Source organism: Gymnoscopelus microlampas (genome assembly GCF_963454915.1).
Source record: "Gymnoscopelus microlampas genome assembly, chromosome: 7".
In the NCBI taxonomy this organism is placed as follows: Eukaryota; Metazoa; Chordata; class Actinopteri; order Myctophiformes; family Myctophidae; genus Gymnoscopelus; species Gymnoscopelus microlampas.
The window spans coordinates 54,355,698-54,367,923 of record NC_139944.1 but is presented as its reverse complement, the minus strand read 5'-3'; the positions used below and the strand labels follow the sequence as shown (position 1 = coordinate 54,367,923).

At 38.5% G+C, this 12,226-nt stretch overlaps 1 long non-coding RNA gene across 1 annotated transcript; it reads right to left on the bottom strand.

The window, feature by feature from the left end:
* Positions 1-7,973: 7,973 nt before the first annotated feature.
* Positions 7,974-8,993, bottom strand: LOC311048724. Its single transcript, XR_014601108.1, has 3 exons — positions 8,934-8,993; positions 8,186-8,261; positions 7,974-8,043 (listed from the first exon to the last, which is right to left on the bottom strand). It is a non-coding gene; the product is annotated as an uncharacterized lncRNA (long non-coding RNA).
* Positions 8,994-12,226: the final 3,233 nt, after the last annotated feature.

The following is a 12,226-nucleotide window of genomic DNA, read 5'->3' as shown; positions in this document are numbered from 1 at the left end:
TAATGGAGGATTGTGGAGGATTCTCCTCCTTCCCCCTTCTCTTCCACTGTGGTTTGGTTTACAGGCTCCTTTCGGGTGTGGTGCTTTATAGTGTAGCGACGCTGATTAGTGATTGGGGAATGATTTCAGACAGCTGCCACTCTGTCAATCAGCCCGACTTTTTAACCCTTTTGGTTCCAGTGAGGATTTCCCAAGTTGACTTCACACTGGTACTTTTCACTTGATCTTCTGGAAGCCAGTCTGCAAAGGAAAGAATCATAGGAAAGACATCAATGGGATTTGAACTCATGGCCTCTGGATCATGAATACTGCGTCTCAACCCATTGAGCTAACAGATGGCTGACAAGTACAGCCTTCCTGGTGCTTTGACTTGAACAACAAACAAGACAAATAACTTTAAAAAAATGTGTTACAGCATAAATATAAATCTTTTTCATGGGGGGCCCTGACACTACATCTTTTCACATTGGGGTCCACTGCCCAAATACATGTCAATTTGGGGGGTTGACAAGAAAACGTTTCAGAACCACAGATTCCAAGGAAACAGCTGTAGGTGAATGGATAGAGTCACTGACTAGTGAGCCGCAGGCAACAGGTTCAAGCCTCAGCTACAGCAGCAAGTCAGGATGTCAAATCAAATAGGTATTATTAGGAGTGAAATGGTTGTGTTTCTTCACCCCAACTGCACATGACATCAGTTTACATGTACGTTATTTTCAGTGATGAAGACAAACCGCACAGACGTTCACTGTACTTTAGTACATTTTGTAAACTTATGACTCTGAGTAGAGTATAGCCTGACTTAAACAAACAAATAACAACTTAGTATAGTCAGATTATTTTTTACACAACTTACATTTTGTAATCAAACTACCGAAACGAAAGTTGGTCACCACCGAAACGAAAGTTAAATCCGAAATAATCACTAAGTGTGGAGGCCAAAATCGTCCCCCCAAAAACCTGTTAGGAGTACGTTTCAGGCAATTTAGAGTTGATTGGTAGTACTTTGTAGTGACTTTTTTGGTCCCTAACACCACAAATGGTTTACATACTCTTTACGAATGTCTTACGCATCATTTGCTTAACATGAATGATAATTCTAGTAATTGTTTGGTGTCTGCATTCATGAAAGCCAGGTAGTTTGCAACAGGTAAGGAGAAAGTCCACATTAACAGACAGTCATAAATGATGAACTGTCTTCACTTTACTGTAGGGCACATAATAACATGTACAAAGGATTTATAGATATTTTAGGAATGTTTTACAAAGCATGTTAAACATGAACAAACACATTAACAGACAGTTGTAAATGATGAACTGTCTTCACTTTACTATAGGGCACATAATAACATGTACTAAGGATTTATAGATACTTTAGGAATGTTTAACAAAGCATATGTTAAACATGAACAAGCTACCAATAGCTTGTATATATTATGTAACATCAGTTACAAATGATTTAATAATCATTTACAGATGTATTATACATGGCTTATTCATGAATAGTTACTAATACCTTTATAGATGATTTGTAACCGTAGTTATAAAGGTTTTAGTAATCATTTACGAATGTCAATAAACAGGTTGTTAATGATTTGTTAATAGTCTACAAACTGCTTATAAACGTTTATAAATGCTTTATAACGGGTCATTATTGTAAAGTGCTACCGACAGTTGTGTATGAACTTGGGGTCCTTGACATGGAAATGTTTGAGAACCACTGCAATATACAGTATGTGTTTGTACGCATGTACATGTGAATGAATGCTAGCTTACCCAAAAATGTCTCTGTATTCTGGAAGCTGGTAGTGCTGATAGCTGTAGTCAGTGGTGAGCTGTGGATTTTTGAACTAAGGGTACTGTATTTTATGACGTCACGCGCGCGCACGTGCGCGCACATAGCCACTCAGCTCAGTGCTAGTTGAAATACTGTATTCAACATGTGATTATTAATGTAATCATATGTATTATTATTTTGTTGTATTGTTGCATTGTTAATTTGTTGTTTTTATTTTTGTTTCAAATTAATTATTTTATTTTCCTTTTAATTTTATATAAAAGCCCTTTACATAGACTCACCCACACATAAGTAGGCCTACTTAAAATAATCAGACAACTTGTCTTTGTCTTGTCTCAGAGAACTGGGTCCTCTGCTAAGCGATCCCCTTCACACCTTGCAGTGCAGAGATGTTGTCTGTCATTGTGAGAGGAATGTAACACATTCAATTCAAGTCTGTGTCTTTTCTCGAGTAGCCTAATGTTATGCAAAGCAGCCAGGTAGACGCTATTGAGAACGGCTCGCCACTGACGGCGCGAACCTTGAGAGGCTATTGTTTTTAAACTTTAAGGCGTTAAAGACCGCCGCTGACGGTGCGTGCACGCGCGCCCCCAGCTCCCACAGTGTCAGAACTAAGGGTACGCCGTACCCCCCCGTACCCCCTACAGCTGTAGTGCGGCTGAGTCCAGAGAAGTCTTTTTCTGCGATGTTAAAGAGAGAGAAAAATTGTTCCCCCAAAAACCTGTTAGGAGTACGTTTCAGGCAATTTAAAGTTGATTGGTAGTGACTTTTTTTTTTGTCCCTAACATTCATCGAGCTCTGGACTTAGTAATTTTTTTTTCGTTTCGGTAGTGACACCATTGTGTCACTACCGAAACGAGGTTAAATCCGAAAAAATCACTAAGTGTGGAGGCCAAAAAAAAAAATGTTCCCCCAAAAACCTGTTAGGAGTACGTTTCAGGCAATTTAAAGTTGATTGGTAGAGACTTTTTTTTTGGTCCCTAACATTCATCGAGCTCTGGACTTAGTAATTTTTTTTTCGTTTCGGTAGTGACACCATTGTGTCAAAAAAAAATTGTTCCCCCAAAAACCTGTTAGGAGTACGTTTCAGGCAATTTAAAGTTGATTGGTAGTGACTTTTTTTTTGGTCCCTAACATTCATTGAGCTCTGGACTTAGTCATTTTTTTTTCGTTTCGGTAGTGACACCATTGTGTAAAAAAAAAAAAAAATCCCCCAAAAACCTGTTAGGAGTACGTTTCAGGCAATTTAAAGTTGATTGGTAGTGACTTTTTTTTTGGTCCCTAACATTCATCGAGCTCTGGACTTCGCAGCATTGTAAGTACAATTAGAAGGTACTTTTACTTTACTGGAGTATTTCCAATTGTCTATACTTTTACTTACATCTCAGAAGCAAATATTGTACTGTTACTCCACTACAATTATTTGAAAACTTTAGTTACTAGTTATTGTAGATATAAATTATTATATTAAAAAGCATACATTAACCACTTGCCTTTCCCAGATGTACAACCACAAGGCCGCACGCACGTACGCACGCACACGCCACTAACCTGTACAATAGCTGATAGCTGTAGTGCGGCTGAGTCCAGAGAAGTCTTTTTCTGCGATGTTAAAGAGAGAGAAAAATTGTTCCCCCAAAAACCTGTTAGGAGTACCTTTCAGGCAATTTAAAGTTGATTGGTAGTGACTTTTTTTTTGGTCCCTAACATTCATCGAGCTCTGGACTTAGTAATTTTTTTTTCGTTTCGGTAGTGACACCATTGTGTCACTACCGAAACGAGGTTAAATCCGAAAAAATCACTAAGTGTGGAGGCCAAAAAAAAAAAAGTTCCCCCAAAAACCTGTTAGGAGTACGTTTCAGGCAATTTAAAGTTGATTGGTAGAGACTTTTTTTTTGGTCCCTAACATTCATCGAGCTCTGGACTTAGTAATTTTTTTTTCGTTTCGGTAGTGACACCATTGTGTCAAAAAAAAAATTGTTCCCCCAAAAACCTGTTAGGAGTACGTTTCAGGCAATTTAAAGTTGATTGGTAGTGACTTTTTTTTTGGTCCCTAACATTCATCGAGCTCTGGACTTAGTCATTTTTTTTTCGTTTCGGTAGTGACACCATTGTGTCAAAAAAAAAAAAATCCCCCAAAAACCTGTTAGGAGTACGTTTCAGGCAATTTAAAGTTGATTGGTAGTGACTTTTTTTTTGGTCCCTAACATTCATCGAGCTCTGGACTTCGCAGCATTGTAAGTACAATTAGAAGGTACTTTTACTTTACTGGAGTATTTCCAATTGTCTATACTTTTACTTACATCTCAGAAGCAAATATTGTACTGTTACTCCACTACAATTATTTGAAAACTTTAGTTACTAGTTATTGTAGATATAAATTATTATATTAAAAAGCATACATTAACCACTTGCCTTTCCCAGATGTACAACCACAAGGCCGCACGCACGTACGCACGCACACGCCACTAACCTGTACAACACTCGGGTCCAGATTGACGAAGGTATCCAGGTCCATGTTGACATTGGAGGCAGCGGCACTTCTCACATAGGAAAGGGATGCACCACCTACAGGTCATAAAGAAAATACTGAATTTATCCATCTCTAAAGTGTGTGTGTGTGTGTGTGTGTGTGTGTGTGTGTGTGTGTGTGTGTGTGTGTGTGTGTGTGTGTGTGTGTGTGTGTGTGTGTGTGTGTGTGTGTGTGTGTGTGTGTGTGTGTGTGTTGTGTGTGTGCGTGCGTGTGCGTGCGTGCGTGCGTGAGAAATTTGAGACATTGTGAGGATGTTTGAGTTAGGCTATTACCACTGGTATACAGTACAGTACAGACAGTTGTGTATGAACTTGGGGTCCTTGACATGGAAATGTTTGAGAACCACTGCAATATACAGTATGTGTTTGTACGCATGTACATGTGAATGAATGCTTGCTTACCCAAAAATGGCTCTGTATTCTGGAAGCTGGTAGTGCTGATAGCTGTAGTGCGGCTGAGTCCAGAGAAGGCTTTTTCTGCGATGTTAAAGAGCACTTTCTTCTTCTCCAGCGTACAGCTGGACACTACCAGCAAACTGGAATTACTGGAAACACCAGGAGACACACAGCACACATCTCAAAAGAGTGCTACCACATTTTCAACCACAAATGTAATTTATTCAGTCTCTAAAATTCAGTCCCTTACATATCTTATTTACCTTTTGGCTAATATGTCATGGAATCACACACATCACTCTTTTATAATTTGTTGTACGATGTTGCTTGTAGAAATGTATGCTAATTTTACTACTTTCTTTTTTATTTGTGAAAATGCGTGAATTATTATTATTAGGACTTTTATTTCTATAAAATAATAATTGATTCTTATTTTTGCCAGCCCAAAATACGGATGCCAGGGTTAATTAGGTTAAAAATAGTTTTGGGTGGGGCGCCCGTTGGCCTAGCGGTCCAGGCGCATACCATATATAGGCTCTAATACAGTCTGACAGAGTGTCGCGAGTTTGAATCCCAGTCCCGACAACCTTTGCTGCATGTCATTCCCCATCTCTCTCTCCCTGTTTCCTGTCTCGCTCTACTATACACTGTCAATAAAGCCCACAAATATTCCCAATTCATTTTTTATAATAATAGTTTTTTAATGTCGATGTTCAAGTGTGTGCAAGAAGTGAAGAAATACTAAAGTAAACATGATTTACGATACTACTGGCTCCCTCCCCAACACCCCTCACCTGAGGGTGTCCTCTGAGATGGTCTGCAGGACACTGGTATCCAGGGAACACAGGTTGGGTCCCTTGACACAACTGAGCTCTGCACTGCCAAGACTGTTGCCCGCCTTAGTCAGATACTTGGAAATGATGGCCTTGGCCTTGATGGTGACAAAAAATGTGTTAGTGCCATATACATGTACTGCACACATTTACGAACACACATGCAAAAACGTGTAAATATAATCACAACGCATTATGTTTTCTCACTTCTACACTGATTACACTGCCTGCCAGCCAGCCAGACAGACAGACAAACAGACAGACGCTCTACCTCCTGAGCCACTGCCGCCCCATGCATTTTTGTCAATAACACCATCAATCAATGAAAGATCATTTGTATACTTACCAGAGCTGAATCCCACTCCCCATCTGAAGAGTCCATTAAAGAACACAGTGTGTCAATCTGTGTGATGTTCCACATGCTGATGTCATCAGTAGTGGCGTTGAGTGACGCAGGCCCCAGCTCCTGGACTTTCTCTTCTGGGATGAACGACTCACTGACATAGGCCTGACGTTGTGGATAGAGACATATTAGTGGATAGAGACATATTAGACGGGACACCAGATCAGAAATGCAACTGGAATCACTTCATTTGCGATACCTGTTCATTCATGCAATACATTTACAAGACTTTTATCTTGGTGGTAATGTGGTCAGACAATATTAAATATTATGGTAAAAGGACAACAGCCTCACATGCAAGAATACAATGCAAAATACATTGGAAACAGACTTTCCAAATGTCTTCATGAAGTTATCATTTAATTGGATGAAATACGCCAGGCGCACAAGAAAATACCAATTGTTGACCACGGGGTTGTTGGCGGGCAATATTTATATATAATATATTTTTTTTTACATTCATGGTGTAGCCCCTTTAAAATGTAAGCCATTTAACATCATCACAACACACTCACATGACTTGGTAGACATCACAGGGTGGATAAAAGTCCATGCATTATAATAATAATAATAATTATTATAATTACTATTATATTTTGCTGTACGTTTTTTAAGCTGTCATAAGACGCTCTACAGATGAGGTTACCTCTCTAGCGAGCAGAACCAGGTGGTGCAGGAACTCAGGAAAGTCTCCTTGAGACTGTGTCAGATGGTCAAACACTGCATGGATGATGACGTCTTTCTCTGGAGGAGTAGGCACCAGCAGCATCTCTGCAGTCTGCTTCGGAGTCAGGAGGTGTAGAATCTGGACACGTTTAAGACAAGAGACAGACAGACAGGACATAATGGGAGAGGGCAGGATATGAGATTTAACCACTGAAGCCCTATTTTATACGTAATCGAATTATAATGTCACACTCGCAAATCAGCTATTACGTTTTTGAAAATCTTGCAATCCTGTGATGACATGCCCAAAATATACGCCAGGTTGAAAGGTTATTAAGTTACTGAAATTGTAGTGTCAAGTACAAACAATCAAATCAATGTTTTCAGTAAAAATGTTCAGATTATCCACACTCACTCCAGAGAAGTCACGGTTGAGGTCATAGAAGTCTGTGATGGGGGCGAACATGGAGAAGAATCCAAAGTTCTCCTCCAGCCATTCTGCACTATGGCTGGATGAGGAGACACACTGAGGATCTGAAGATAAATACACAAGTCAGTGTAGGCTATAATAGTATAGTATTAGAATAGAGTAATGTTTTACTCAAAAATGTACCCTGAAAGCAACAGAAATTCCTGTACATCTGCAGACAAATGGTCCTCTGAGCTTGTCTCTAGCTATGGCTACTTGGTTCACTTACCGGACGTGTTGTGATGTAGCAAGAAGGAATGGATGAAGTGTTCGTACATCACTGGGCTGTGGTTGTGATCAGGATCCATGAGACGCATATGATGACTCAGGTCTTTTACTCTGGACCCAGCAATGCAAAGAAATGTATCATTATTCCGGGACTATTTTGTGTATTTCGACTATAAGTGTTTTCCAAACGTAGGGTCTTACTCTTGACCCATTTTTGGGTCACAGACCAGGTTTTATGAATTAAAGTAAGGTAAAGTTTTTTAAATCAACAGATTTTCAGAAATTAAAGAAAAGGAAAAGGAATACAAAAGATTTTCAGAAGATTTTCAGAAATACATTTTTTAAATATGCATACTTTATAATTCATAATGATTTTTCTTAAAGGTTTAGGTCCCAGGAAGTCACCAAATGTATCTTTCAGGTCTCAAGCTGAAAATGTTTGGGAAACAGTTATGTTCTAGAGAAGATAGCATTCCCTTTATAAACGGGACAACTCACAGGGCTTGGCAAACAGGACAGGTGAAGTTCTTAAAGCTGAGGCAGTCGAGGAGGCTTATGGGAACTGTAGGCAGCAGAGGCAGCAGTTTGATCTGGAACCACATCCTGATGAAGTCTGGGTCCTCCAGGTTCTCCTGGGTATCATCGACTCTGACATAGTGAGGTTGCTACGGGCAGCACAGTGCATGAAACGGGCCACATTTTCCACTGCGTTGGTAAGCTGGTAGAAGAGATGGGGAGAAGGATAATGGATGTACAGGCATGACTTTCCTATCCGACGACATCTAGAATAGAATTTGGAATCCTTTGTGTAATACATTTAAATTAAAGAAATTCAGAAACAATTAATAAAGCCTTCTCACGCCACATGATCTTTCTTCAAGGGTGATGCTGCAAGTGTCCTGGACCTCAGTGGTGTCATTGCCCATGTCCAAATAGCTGTTCAACAAGCAAGCACAATAATCAGCATCATATTCATAGATAATGGACAGTGGACGAAACAAGGGACTTACAAAGGACATAACCTGCAATATTTCTGGATGGCCACCAGAGGGTGCCCAGAGGCTGACCTTTGTTATCACTCCAAAAGCAGGACATTGTTGACCTTTGTCTTGTTAGGTTCACTATCACAAAGTGACAAATTCCTTGTGTCGGTTTGCATTTAAGTTCCCTTTAATAATTTTAACTTTGTTCAGCCACCTACCCTGTGTTCACATCTTAGTAAAGGGCTTGTGTTTGTCTTTCCTTTTGTAATCTTTGTGTCCTGCCTTGATTAGGTCACTTGTTTAAGGTTACAATCAACAATTCCAGTTATTACTCACTCAATATTTGCTATCTCGCATGTAATATTCAAAGATACGTTTTGAGTTAATCCATAAATAAACGTTGCCCTTTTGTTGATTTCCATTATTTTGTGTTGTGTTGTGTTGAATGTGAAAGGAAACAGAAGTCCACTAACACCACCGGCACTCTTAATTAAACTAGTTCGGCTCATCCAGGAAAATCTGTGACTTTGGTCAAGACTAGCCTGCACAACATAATTGGAAAGACATGGACGCTGGACTGTACATGCATCTACTCACTGTATGAAAGAATATGAATTGTACTTACAACACTTGGTGGAAGGCATACTTGATTTGGTCAGGGAGTTGCCCATGGGGTAAGAATCTCTGTAATAGTGGCGGTACAACATGGTTGAACCAATCCTCCACATTTGTCACATCAAACTCTTCCATTGGTTGGGCTATGGACGTATTATGTGGCGTGTACATGCCAGCCAGCTCAGCTAGGGTCCAGTTCAGCAGGGTCTGGGTCAGAGTCATGCTTCCGATCTCGGATACATTTCTCTGGAGAGCAACAGATAGATAGGAATGTCAGGGTCATGTCAGGTTAGCAGATGTAATATGCATAACCATAATAAACTAGTCATATAAAAACAAGTAATTGGCTTCTCATATATGCATATAGTATATGTATGTACGCTGTATGTACCTCACGTGTGAGAGACACAAACTCACTGACGAGGCTCCCAACAGGTCTGAAAGCTCCCATCAACCCATTCACCACCTGCAAGTGTTTCAAAAAGAACAAAATAATATTGTTTAAGGTTATGAAGATTACCATCAACAATCTGGTAAAAGTTTAATTGGATGAAAGAAATGTATAATATTTAAAGCTATGCAACCTCTCTGAAGCTATTCTGTGGTGGTGGTGGTGAGTAGGGGCTATGTGAGGTGTATGTGTATCCGGGGGTGGAGGTGGGGGTGGGCCCAGGACCACCGGTCATCAAGCTGTGGAAGATCAGGCTGAGGGTCCCGTTGTCCAGGCCTGCAACCTCAGGCCTCAGTAGCAGCTCAGCCTTCTGTTCTGGAGACAGCAGGTGAAGAACCTCCAACTGCAACCCGGAAGACACGGAGAGAAGGAAGGTCAATTCATAGACAGTGTAGGGGAAGTTACTTTTAATTATTACACATGACTTTCAATTAAAAGTAATCATTGTCTTCACTTGGACCACAATAACAAAGGGTGGGTGTAAAAAATGTATCTGTCACCCCCCAGACGTTACGTTTCGCGTCCGGAGGAGCAAGCCGTTAATTCAAACTATACCGTTGACGTTTAATTGTTTTGTTTTGTTTTAGTTTTTTTTATCCCAAGAGAACAGTCGAATAATGACAGTTACAAAAATATAAGCCTGTATTTGGCCTCCCAAAAGATGCATAACAAAGAGGCATCAAATAGAACAAATAGACCAATTCCAATATTCATTTTGTGAACGTGAACACAGCTTCTGAACCATTCCTTAGCTCCATGGTTACTGAACTAAATATTGGACCCAATCGTCACAAGACACACAATATGTACAAGATTTTCATACGAAAATGGAACATTCGTGGTAAAATATATACCATATAAATAAAAGGCCCTGTTACAATGTTGAGCAGAAACAGGAGCACATCTAGCATAAGACTGAACTAGAATTTTCACAATTCAGGGCAATTGCAAAGTGTGGTTGCGCCGACGCAGAGTTCTGGGTTGCGGCCATGGGGGTCCAAGGAATCCATCGTCACATAGTTCACAGTCCAGTCTCCAGTGGTGTTGAAGATCTCAAAATAAATTATTGTTAAAGCAAACTTGCCTTTTTTTTTTACCTTATTGTTCTGATCTGAGATATTGAGAGGAGACAATACCCTGTGTATATAGAGTAAATGGCATATCTGCTATTTGCAAACAAGTTGTAAATACTCAGAAGACATTTCACGTTTTCCTTATATTATGATGTCATGTTTTGTGAGTATAAGATTCAGCACCTATTTTCCCCCAGCCTGATAATAGATATTAAATACCTTGTAATGTACTTGGGAATGTCTCACCATATAATACATGTGGAACCATTACGATACATGTCGACCTGGCTAGTAGCTGGGTTGAAGCCATACCATTTTGTATATTGTAAAATAGATACTCCCCAGCATATCAGGCACATCAATGTTACTGAATGGCGTCAATACCACAATGAAAAACTATTGTTTAGCCTACATTGTGACAGACTTGTCATCACCAGGCAGGAGTTTTGGTTAAGCTCTAATGTCCATGTAGATTGCTTCACAGTTTTACACACAGTAGAGGGATTGAAGTCCATTTTGTCCAGCAGGCAGAGATTATAGTCTGACAACACTTTCAATTACAAGCTTTGACTCTTGCATGGATCAAACCGTTAAGTGGATAAGTTGGTCAAATAAATTAAAACACCAGATTGTAGAAGGCAAAAATTATTGTCAGTTAAACAAAAAACTTTTGTGTATTATGTTCATATGTGTATGGGCTTAGGTATTAAGAGATGTTACATTCCAAAGTTTCACTTTTTGTTCAGCTTTAGTAGTGAAGAACCCTTCTGATTATGAATAGTAATTCAAAAAAAAAAAAAAACACACATCTGTATTCATTGTAAATGTTAAATACATGCGACTAAATACATTACCAAACATATAGATTCACTTTTCAACCACATGGTAAAAAGAATAATAAGTAGAGACAAAGCAGAGCAGATATAGTTTAAAGTATTTATTAACACAAATGTATTATTGGTACCTTTACTGTAAGCAACACCATCAATATATTTGGTATAATGTCCTATCAATTATTGTTATTATAGTTGTTGTTATTATGATTATATATGTAATAATAGTATGGTTATATTTTATGATTCTATATATAGGTTAATTATAGTTATTATTGATAATTATACAATTATATAGTATGGCAACTATTACAATGCCTGTAAACAGTTTATTATTGACAGATATATTGTTGATGCTATAATGATTATTATTACTACTATTACTGTTATTATCCAAAATTATATTCTAACTTTTAAGTAAATTCAATATTTTCCAGGGTGAAGCAAAAAACCCGCCTCCTATTTCAGCCAATTTAGGAGTGCACGGGGAAAAAAATTCTTGCACCGACCCATTTGTTAAAAAAGGGGATCAAGCAAGCTCCTGGTAAATATATTAATATATTATTAAACAACATGTAACATTCTGAAAAATAGGTACAAATTGTAGGGCTGCAACTATATTGATTAAGTTAATTATCTCAAAGTGTATTTTGTAGATATCTAATTTTGTATTTATCAATGAATCAATGTGTAACATTTTCCATAATTATTTTGGGATTACATTTATTAGTTTAATTAAGAAATGAAGTCCTATTTTAATAAGTGTATATTGGCTGTTTGAATAAAATTATTTTTTTTGTCAAAATGAATAATTTAGTCCTAATAAGTGTTACAGTCTTACAGCCCTAAAAACAAATGGTGAGTTAAACATTTACAACATGCACATGTAAATATAAGGTAGTGGGTCATGAAAAGGCAGTATACAATCCAAAATAGTTTGTTATGC